The sequence below is a fragment of the Pezoporus wallicus genome, unplaced genomic scaffold, assembly GCF_028554395.1.
Source record: "Pezoporus wallicus isolate ANWC-B61680 ecotype Strahan unplaced genomic scaffold, APGP_CSIRO_Pwel_v1 contig_6401, whole genome shotgun sequence".
Lineage (NCBI taxonomy): Eukaryota > Metazoa > Chordata > Aves > Psittaciformes > Psittacidae > Pezoporus > Pezoporus wallicus.
In genome coordinates, this window is record NW_026638608.1 from 1143924 (window position 1) to 1152841 (window position 8918).

General features: G+C 47.6%; 1 protein-coding gene across 4 annotated transcripts in view; it reads right to left on the reverse strand.

Moving 5' to 3' along the window:
* GGT1 (gamma-glutamyltransferase 1) overlaps window positions 1-8918 on the reverse strand; it is a 61751-nt gene that overhangs the window by 30840 nt on the left and 21993 nt on the right. Inside the window, exon 4 of one of the 4 annotated variants that reach the window (XM_057411404.1) lies at window positions 2294-2419. The exons of 2 other annotated variants lie outside the window; for them this stretch is intronic. The gene's annotated coding sequence lies outside the window, so the exon portion shown is untranslated. Of the gene's footprint in view, window positions 1-1906; window positions 1932-2293; window positions 2420-8918 lie in introns of those variants that run through there. One more of the 4 variants, XM_057411408.1, reaches the window with a different exon arrangement.

Here is an 8918-nt window from a genome sequence, read left to right on the forward strand (position 1 = left end):
AGCTGCTGCCATGCCACGAGGGACGATGATGCATGTAAGGCCAAGCATCTCCTTAGCACAGGGGAATGAGACCACTGCACCAACCTTCCTAGATTACAACTGCTGCATGGGTAGGGGCTGGGGAAGGGAAACATGTAGCCTCGGAGTTATAGTGCTTAGGTTAGGAGGGTGAACAGGGGTTTACTCCTGTTTCTACTGCTAAATTATTGCAATAAACCACACTGACTGTCTGAGCCTCCATTTCCTTGCAAGTAAAACAGAGTTTGGGCTTCCCTGTCAAGAGGCTCTGGGGACAAACTCCAGAAAGGACTCTTCCTGGCACCCATCTCACACAAACACTTTAAAGCCTACGTAGACTGTGGCACACCAACAGTCTTGAATTACACAGGGGAAGGCAGGAAGCCCTAGAGACTTCAAGTCCCAAAGTGAGAAAGCAGTAAAGGAGCTTACAGACCTGTGAGAAGCCGGGAGCTCGCTAGAGAACCCACCGTGCCTCCGCACCGATCGATCCAGGAAAAGAGCAAGTGCAGGTGTGCAAACAGCCACGCAGGCAGCATAGCCCAGCACCTGCCCGAGGCCAGAGCTTTAGAAAAGAGCTCTCCAGAGCACAGATGGGACCAAGTAAGCTTTGGGCAAGTGGGGACTTAACACTTAGCACTGGCCTCCTGCTGTGAGGGGATGCTCTGGAGAATACCACCTCCAGGAAGATGGAGCAGTAATTAGGGAAAGCTGATAAACACTGCATCTGTTTCAAGATGAGCTTCCTTCCCACTGAAATCCTCACAGTTTCAGTGCACAGCAGGATGCAAACACATCCTTTAATGACTTCCTGGAGCCTTGGTTTCAAAGATCAGTCCCTTAAAAAGCAATAACATGCCAAGATCAATAGCAGCCCCAGAAGAGCTCTGAGCATGCCAGCTATCACTACAACCAGTTGCTTATCAGGTGCTAAGGGGCAATTTAACCTTTTCACATTTGAAAAGGCAACTGAGACTTCCTAAGCAATCAGGCTTGCTTAAGTACCAAGAAAGAAAGTAAATTAGTAGGAAAATTTACATTTCAGAAACAGCGTGACATGCCTGTGCAGTATGTCCTGGAGAGGGAAACCTGCAGAGCTCCATGGGGAGCAAACCAGCAGACGCAGCTCACAAGCAAAGAGAAGCAGAACTCACAGACTCCTGGATGTGATCCCGAGGACAAAAATACATTTGTCTCCTCCTTGAATGACTTTACTACTAACTTCAGAAGCTGCTGATAAGAAGTTTTGGGAAGCAGGTATCAGATAATAATTTTTAATCCAATACAAGTTACAGCAAAGATGGAATGATCAAAATGTCACACGGGAAAAGCTGAGCAGGGTGCCCTGCTAGAATGAACATGCTAGAGGCAGCATGTTCAATATATATAACATATATAATATATAATATATAAAATATGATATATATAATATAATATATACTGGCGGCCCAGTAATGAAGTGGCAGAAGATAACATGGAGGTAGCAAAGGACATCAGGAAAGTTTCTAAGAGCTTGTGAAAAACGTGAAAACATTTGAGAAACAGGGCAAATAAGAGCAGATGAAATTCAATATAGAGAAATATGAAAGTCTGTCTGTGATAAACCAATATGAAGGATAGATACATTCTGATGGGCTTGAGTTAGCAGCTCTTTTCAACACCATTAATTCTCTTACACAGGCAGCAAGAAGGAAGCAAGAATTTGTTAGCTCCTGATTTATCCCCTCTTATTTAGGGCTTATAAATTAAACTGGGTCTGTAAAGAGGAGAAGTATTCCTTTGAAAAGGATAAAGAGGACAGGGCAGAGTTAAGAACCAAAGCTGGCAAACCAAGCTACAGCTATAGACGCTTTTTGACAAAAATAACAACTTAGTACAAGGAACTTACCTAAGAAATGGCGTAACAAAGGTTATGCCCAAACAACCTATACTTGCATTGAAAAAAAAACTGTTTTACAATCTAGGGTATTCACTTAAGTAAAGCTAGCTGTAGCTCCCCTTGGAACAGCATTGGAATCTATCCAAAAAGGAGAATTCCAGTGAGAGGTCAGTACTTTTGTTCCTTAAAACACGTGTGCAGCGTCAGAGCATGCCATGGGAACGCAATGCCTGAAAAGCAAACGCAGGATTCCCGAGAACTTCAAGCCTTCCTCTCCCTACCTGCAGCCTCTGGCAGCATAATATCACCCAGCCTCACCTCACCTCCAGCCTCGGAACAGAGTCACTCTCCCCGCTCCATCCGCCCCACAGACACACCTGCGCGCTGCGATCCTACCTGGAACTAAGTGGGATTTTCCATGCAGGCGGTGCGGCATCTCAGGGGTCCTCCCAGCACATCCCTGCCTGGCCCCCTGGCCCAGGGAGAGGAGAGCCTCTTCTCCAGAGCGGCCGGGCTGTTCCCCTGCGGGTGAGAGGCTGGGTCAGTCCCAGTTCTTGTACCGGGCACTAGATGGCACAGACGGGAGGAAATTGAGGGTAGCCAGCCTGCGGTCTGTGGCATTTCGGACAAGGGGGTCTGCCAGTTACCCAGAGGAGGAAGCTGCCATGGGGGATGCGCTGCCAGCAGCAGCGTCCCGCGAGGGTGTCCCCTCCATGGGGTGCTCCCCTCGCCACTGCCCTGCTGCATCCCCTCAGCATCCCGTCCTGTCCCTTCCAGCCGAAGTGTCACACGTGCTTCACTGAAGCTGGATAGTCCTAAAAGGAATCATGCCCTTGCCTCCTGGACACGATCTGCTGTTCCTCACCAAGCACATGCCTCTGGCGTACAAACACCTTGTTTGCACACCAGCCCTGTATTTGGCTCAAACTGCAGCAAAAAGATGGGGGAAATCTCCGCTGGAATCAACTGTCCTGGAATCATCCAGGCTGATGCCTGAACAGGGCATCAGTCTGCAGAGTAACCAGCAGACACCAGCGAGTGCAGGGCCAAGTACCCCATCAGCAGTCCCTCTGGGTGGAGGAGAGGTCTGGGAATGGCACCCTGGCACTTTTCCTTTGCCCTGTGGGATGATGGCACAAAGCAGGGAGGCACTTAGTCACTGCTCTTCAAAGCATTTTTCACAAGGTAGCTCCTCTAAAGCAGTCCACTTCTCCCTCTGGTTTTCTTCCTTTTCAGCACTGCTCCCTGCAATCACTGACGCAGAACCTGTGCCCCAGAGCCTTCACAACCTCATCTTCCTCAATTTCTTTAAGGTGTGGATGAAAATTCCTTACAAGTGAACTGTGTAGACTGACGCAATGAGGCAAACATGGGCTAAGCCACACAGAACTGCTGTGGTAAGCACAGAAAAAGCCAAAACATTTTTTATGGCGAGGTAAAAAGTAGGGGAAGGTGGAAGGTTGTATGTTGGCCTCTGCTGTGCTGACATTAGAAATGCGCTTTGCTTCAAAGGTTAACAAGGCTAATATCTCTAGTGATGCTCTGACAGACTGTCTGGAAAGGCTCCATCTGCAGCACTGCACAAGGTGTATAGCATGTGCAGGATGGCACTGAGGTGAGCAGCAAGCTTTGTGTACAAGGCAGAAGCGGCACACATCGTGTTATCCAAACCAAATGTGACCTTGGCGAAGCCCAAAAGAGCTTTTGTGCTGAGCAGCTGGGTAGTGCCAGGTGACACAGACAAGACTCCTAGGAAAAGCCTGTTTGCTTTTCCAGTAGCACCAGATAGGCTACACTGCAGCCTTCTGGAAAAGACTGAGGTGAGCAGTACTACCCTTTCCTGTTTGCTCATGGCACTGCGCTGCAGACTGAAGTGGGTCTGGGGATCTCCTAAGTTCAAATCCCTCAGGGCAAATCCCTCAGGGTGCCTTAGGTGAGAGAAAAAACATAAATCAGATGCCAGAAGTTTAAGATCCAAATTCATCTATGGTGTAGCAGGACAGTAGGTCAGTTTGGCACAGTGGCTGTTATCTTTCAAAGGCTGGAGTGGGTGACACTGCTGACCAGGCCACAAGCTTGAGGGAGACTCATGTTAGCTCCAGGAGGCAGCTCCAGTCCAGTGTCCAGAGGCTGGCTGAGCAGGACAGAACAGCCAGAGAAGCCCTTCAACATTGGACATTCACCCACAGACTTAGAGACCTATTTCTTATCGCCCATCTAAGTCTAAATGCTGTGTCACTGGTGTGTAACAATCTGGCTCTGAAAGGTTCCCCAGAGGAGGAAATGCTTCAGAGAATGCTTTTATGCTCCAGTTCTCACTTCAAGCCCTGTTTCTTGTACTGTTCTACTAGCTTTTAAATACTTGGCTTTTTTTTGGTGAGAGATGTCTTTCTATCTTTGGATATAGATGGAGAAAAACTAGTCAAGCTGGAAAGAAAATCATCTGATAACTTTGCCAGGCCTGCCATGAACTGTAAACAAGGTTTTAAAAGTACTGAGATCTTTGGAGAACATGGAAGTCTTAGTCAGTGGAGTCACTTTCCTCAGCAGGAGGATTTCTTATGTGTCATCCTGATGGCTGCACTCACTTCACTCTGCCAGAGACAGTGATGGAGAGAGCACCGAGCTTCCCATGCAAACACCACTGGAACCCACCACCAGCACTGTCACGCTTCATGCCTGCTCAGGTCAGACCTTTACAGCCTGGCTGTCTTGTCCACATACTCCCCTGGAGGCCTGTGGTTGCTGTCAGTGGCTTAACACTGCTGCTAAAAGCTTAGAGCCAATACAATCTGTGCACTTACTGGTTTCAAACTCAAAAAGCAGCTTAGCAGCATCAAACGCTGCCTTCAGCCCCTCCTGTATGGGTTTAAGATGGCTTAATTCTGTTATGAACTGTAACTGCAGCCCATAGCCTGAAACTTGTGGTACTTTCTGAGCCAGGTTTTCTAAAAGCGCTTTAGAAATATTTTTATGAGACACAAAGAAAAAAGGTATCCCAGAGGACATATTATAAAATTTATAAATACATCAATTTATATTTATATATCAAAGTTATATAAAGAAATATATATATCTACCATATATATATATATATATGAAGAATATATCAAATATTTCTGCTTCTTGAAGGCTGGAAATGTGACAGCCCCATAGCAAGATACATTTTAAGTCCTTGCAGGGCTTTCCTCAACTGTTTCTTCTGCCCTAAACCATCCTTTCAAATGGTCTAATGTATGGTAATCCCTGGAGAGGTGGCAGGGCCTTCCCTTACACCTCCCATCAGCCTAATGAAAGCATCAGCAGGCAAGCAGCCACCTCTGTGCCCCAAAGGCAGGTGGCTGAACAATAAAGCCTGGGACCACAGACTGTCCCTGGAGGTGCCACTTCCTGGTGTTTGCTTCAGTAACTGCAGTTGCCCTGCCTTTTTAATTGTACTGTCCCCCTTTACAGGCTGATCAAAAGCACAGGGGGGTACAAAGGGACCTTGTGCTGCTGCCTTGAAAGGCCTCCTGCCAGTCACAGTAACTCCCCCTTACCTTTCTGTAGGGTTTCCTGAGGGTCTGTGTGTCTGCCAGGGGAAAACACAGAGCTGGGGAGGTCAGAAAAGGTGTCTGGAAAGCATGCACAGGACCAGGCAGCAAGAGAGAAGTGGATGAGGTGAGGGGAAAGAGCAGGGAAGAGTCAGGGCTTCCCACCACCTCCCTCTGAAAGCCAGCACAGGGCTGGAAGAGATACCCCATGCTGGAGGTGTGTGATACACTTCCTGAGTGGCACAGGACAGGTCAGGAAGGGTAAGGGCTTTGTGCTGAACCTGGCTAGCCGCAGTGCTTCCAGAGCTGTGATGGGTGTCTCTGGTGGTGCTTTCAGAGCTGCTAATTCTGCCTTTCTGCAAGGCACTGCAGCTGCTGCAGTGGTTCAGTGCAAGACTGTGTCCAAACCTCGCGTATCTAGCTTTACACATGGCTTCACTTAGTCAAGATAAAATTAATCTAAATGAAATGGGTGCAGCATGCTTCCAGAATGGAGGCAACAGAAATCTTCCATGTACCTCAGACTCTGAATTAATTCGTCATGAAAGCAGTGGAAGCTCAGAATTCTCTTGTGCTAAGAAGTCAAGTTAATGTCATGTGTCACTGAATGGACTGGTGACATTCCCTGTGCTTCCAGCGATGTTGTCCAATTTATCTGTGACCACAAAGATCACAAGCTGTTAAGATCCTCTATTCAGGCAATACACAGGCCAACAAATCTGCTTTTATGGGCCCTGCTAGAACTTCACTGCTTTCCCCAGTAATGGTGGGCCAGTGTCCATAGTTACTTAACAGAACTCTGCCATTTTTTAGCCACATCACTGCACAGATGCATGCCTCAGACCCAGAACACCACTAAGGTGCCTCATGGGCTGTAAAGAGAGCCTCAGCTGCAAGAAGCAAAAGGCTTAAGACCTATTTAATATTGCATGAGCTATTGCTGCCATTTGTCTATCAAGTGCAGTCTCAGCAGTGCCTGTCTGTGTGCAGTTGCTACTGCCAGCACCGATGCTGTGTTCACCTTTTATCTCCCCACCTCCACGTGCTCTGCAGAAGCATTAAGAGGATTTCTTCCCCAAAACTGCAGTGTCATCGACAGGGGGACCTTCTCCAGGCTGTGCTGCTTTGTTCAGTCAATAGTTTACAGCTATTTGGGGCTACGAAGCTTCCTACATACATTTCCCCTTGAACAGACCACAGCTAAAAAGCAAGTGCATTTGCCCCCACATATAAGGGAATTAAACCTAGACTGTGGACTAGCTCTTTGCATGTAACTCTCCAGGGCAGTAGCTCCCTTCCCTGCAGGAGGCTTGGCTTTCAGGGATCTGCCAACAAGCTCAGAGCCATGAGAAATAACAAGTTGGGAGCTCAGACAAGCAGGCAAACAAAAGCTGAAGCTGTGACAGTATGAGGCAGTCTGGCAGCACAGCCTCACCACTGCCTTAATCCTCTTTCCCTTCTTAAGCACTACATTAATCAATTACGTTTCTAACCCAGCAACAACAGTCAAAAATGTAACCTTCATCATATACAAGGCAAACATAATTAGGATTGTGATTCGAATCCAGCTTGAGCAGCATACAAATCAGAACAGCCTCAGCAAGCACGCAGGTGTGTGAGTGAACCCAGTTCCTCCCAGGCAGAGGCAATGAGAATTGCGGTCACACTGGGAGCACCACAGCATATTTATTTCAAGGGAGAGGGCAGTGACAGAGCTCTGGCTGCAGCGATCCAGCTCTGCAGCGCTCTGCTGAGCACTCCCCAGACAGGGTGGTGGCATGTTATACAGTGCACACTCAAGGCAACCCTCCAGTTGTGTCAGGGAGGAAGCCACAACCTGCCCTACCACAGAATATGAGCCTGAGCTCCCTGCCTAGCACTGCGTATGCCACAGAGCCTACACAGATGAGACAGTACAAAAATGAGAGGCTTTGGCAACCTCTGAGCATGGTTGCCAGTGTGAATTCGTAAGGAGTGAGCAGTAACTATCCCCTTCCCTGTTTACTGACAGGCAAAGTGAAACACAGGAGGCTAAGCATGCTGTGCAACGGCAAGAGCAAGCCAAGAGCAGTCAATGAAAGCATCAGCCCAGACCTCAAAAGCAATCAAAAAGGCAAAGAGAGTGCTAGGAGACAGAGCAAAACCATAAACCTCACTGCTATTGGGTAGCTCCAGGGTGCATCTGCATCCCGATGGCTGTTGTGCCAATTTGCTAGAGGCTACAGCAGGACTAGAGAAGGGGGTGGGAGCTGGTTAGGGGTGATCTAAGGTCTACAAAGGCTTCTGGATGAGAGCAAGATTCTTCAGCCTAGGAAACAGAAACTTGAGAGGTTTATCATTTGAAAGTAGCTTAGAGAAGATGAATAAGGAATGACTGCCTGCTGCCTCTTTCAAAAGCTGCAAAGCATCAAAAGAAAACTCTAAATGACAGATTCAGAACAAGGTAAATATTTCTTCACGCAACACACAGCTGAACAGTGGAACTCATGGCCATAAGATGCTGTGGATGCCCCAAATTTGCTCAGGCTCAAAAAATGTAGGGGAAAAACCTGTGAAGGACTATGAAATGTAGAGATCCCCACCTCAAGAAATTTGCAAATTAGAGATGGTTGATGGCAAGGAGTGTATTCAGGAACAGAGTAACCTGCAGCCCCGTTTTTACGCTCCTCTCTAGGCATCCTCTATCAACCACTGGTAATTCAGGATTCCAGGGGAAAGAGGCCTGCAGTCTGTTCCAGTACAGTTACTATGCTGTTTCTGCCACTGACTGAGCTATCCTTGCTCAAAAGGCCAGGAGCTGGGAGTTTTCCCATTACTGGAAACTGGGATGAAAACAAGGAGGTGTGCTTACAGCACAGAATTGAGTGACTAGCGAGAGGATTTCTGTTAACCTTTCATTTTTCCCATTTCTCATTTTAAGAAAGACTGTTGGTAAAACTCTTTTGTTAGCCATGCTGCACCCAGCTAGTTGCAGTTGGCAGCACCTTGTACAGCTGTGTTAAGGTTAGAACAAATTAATATCCTTCTGAGAAGTGCTAATATATCCACTGGGATGAGGTGGGGCCTCAGTGAGAGACCCTGCAGTCCTCACTCTGTCCTACCCAACAAGCTCGTGAGCTGCTCTATCCCCCTGTAATGCAACCACAGCAAAAAGGAAAGGGAAGATGGGAACACTCCTGTAGATTGGTATCCCCCAGGTATCCATCCTTGCCTACTGGCTCAGTCTCTCCTGGGGCTGCACAGGACCAGAGGATGCACTCTCTGACACAGTCTACTCTTCCCAAGCAAACTCCTGCCTCCTCCCCATACATGCAGCAAACTTTGTTGACCATCTTAGCTAGAGAAATACACTCACTACCTGTCATAATGCCCTTCACACAGATAGGGCAGAATAATTTCTTAGTCTACAAAGAGCTGCCATCCAGCCATTCTCCCTCAGTAAACACAAGCACTGGTGTGTTTCTCTTTAGCTCCTATTATTCATACTA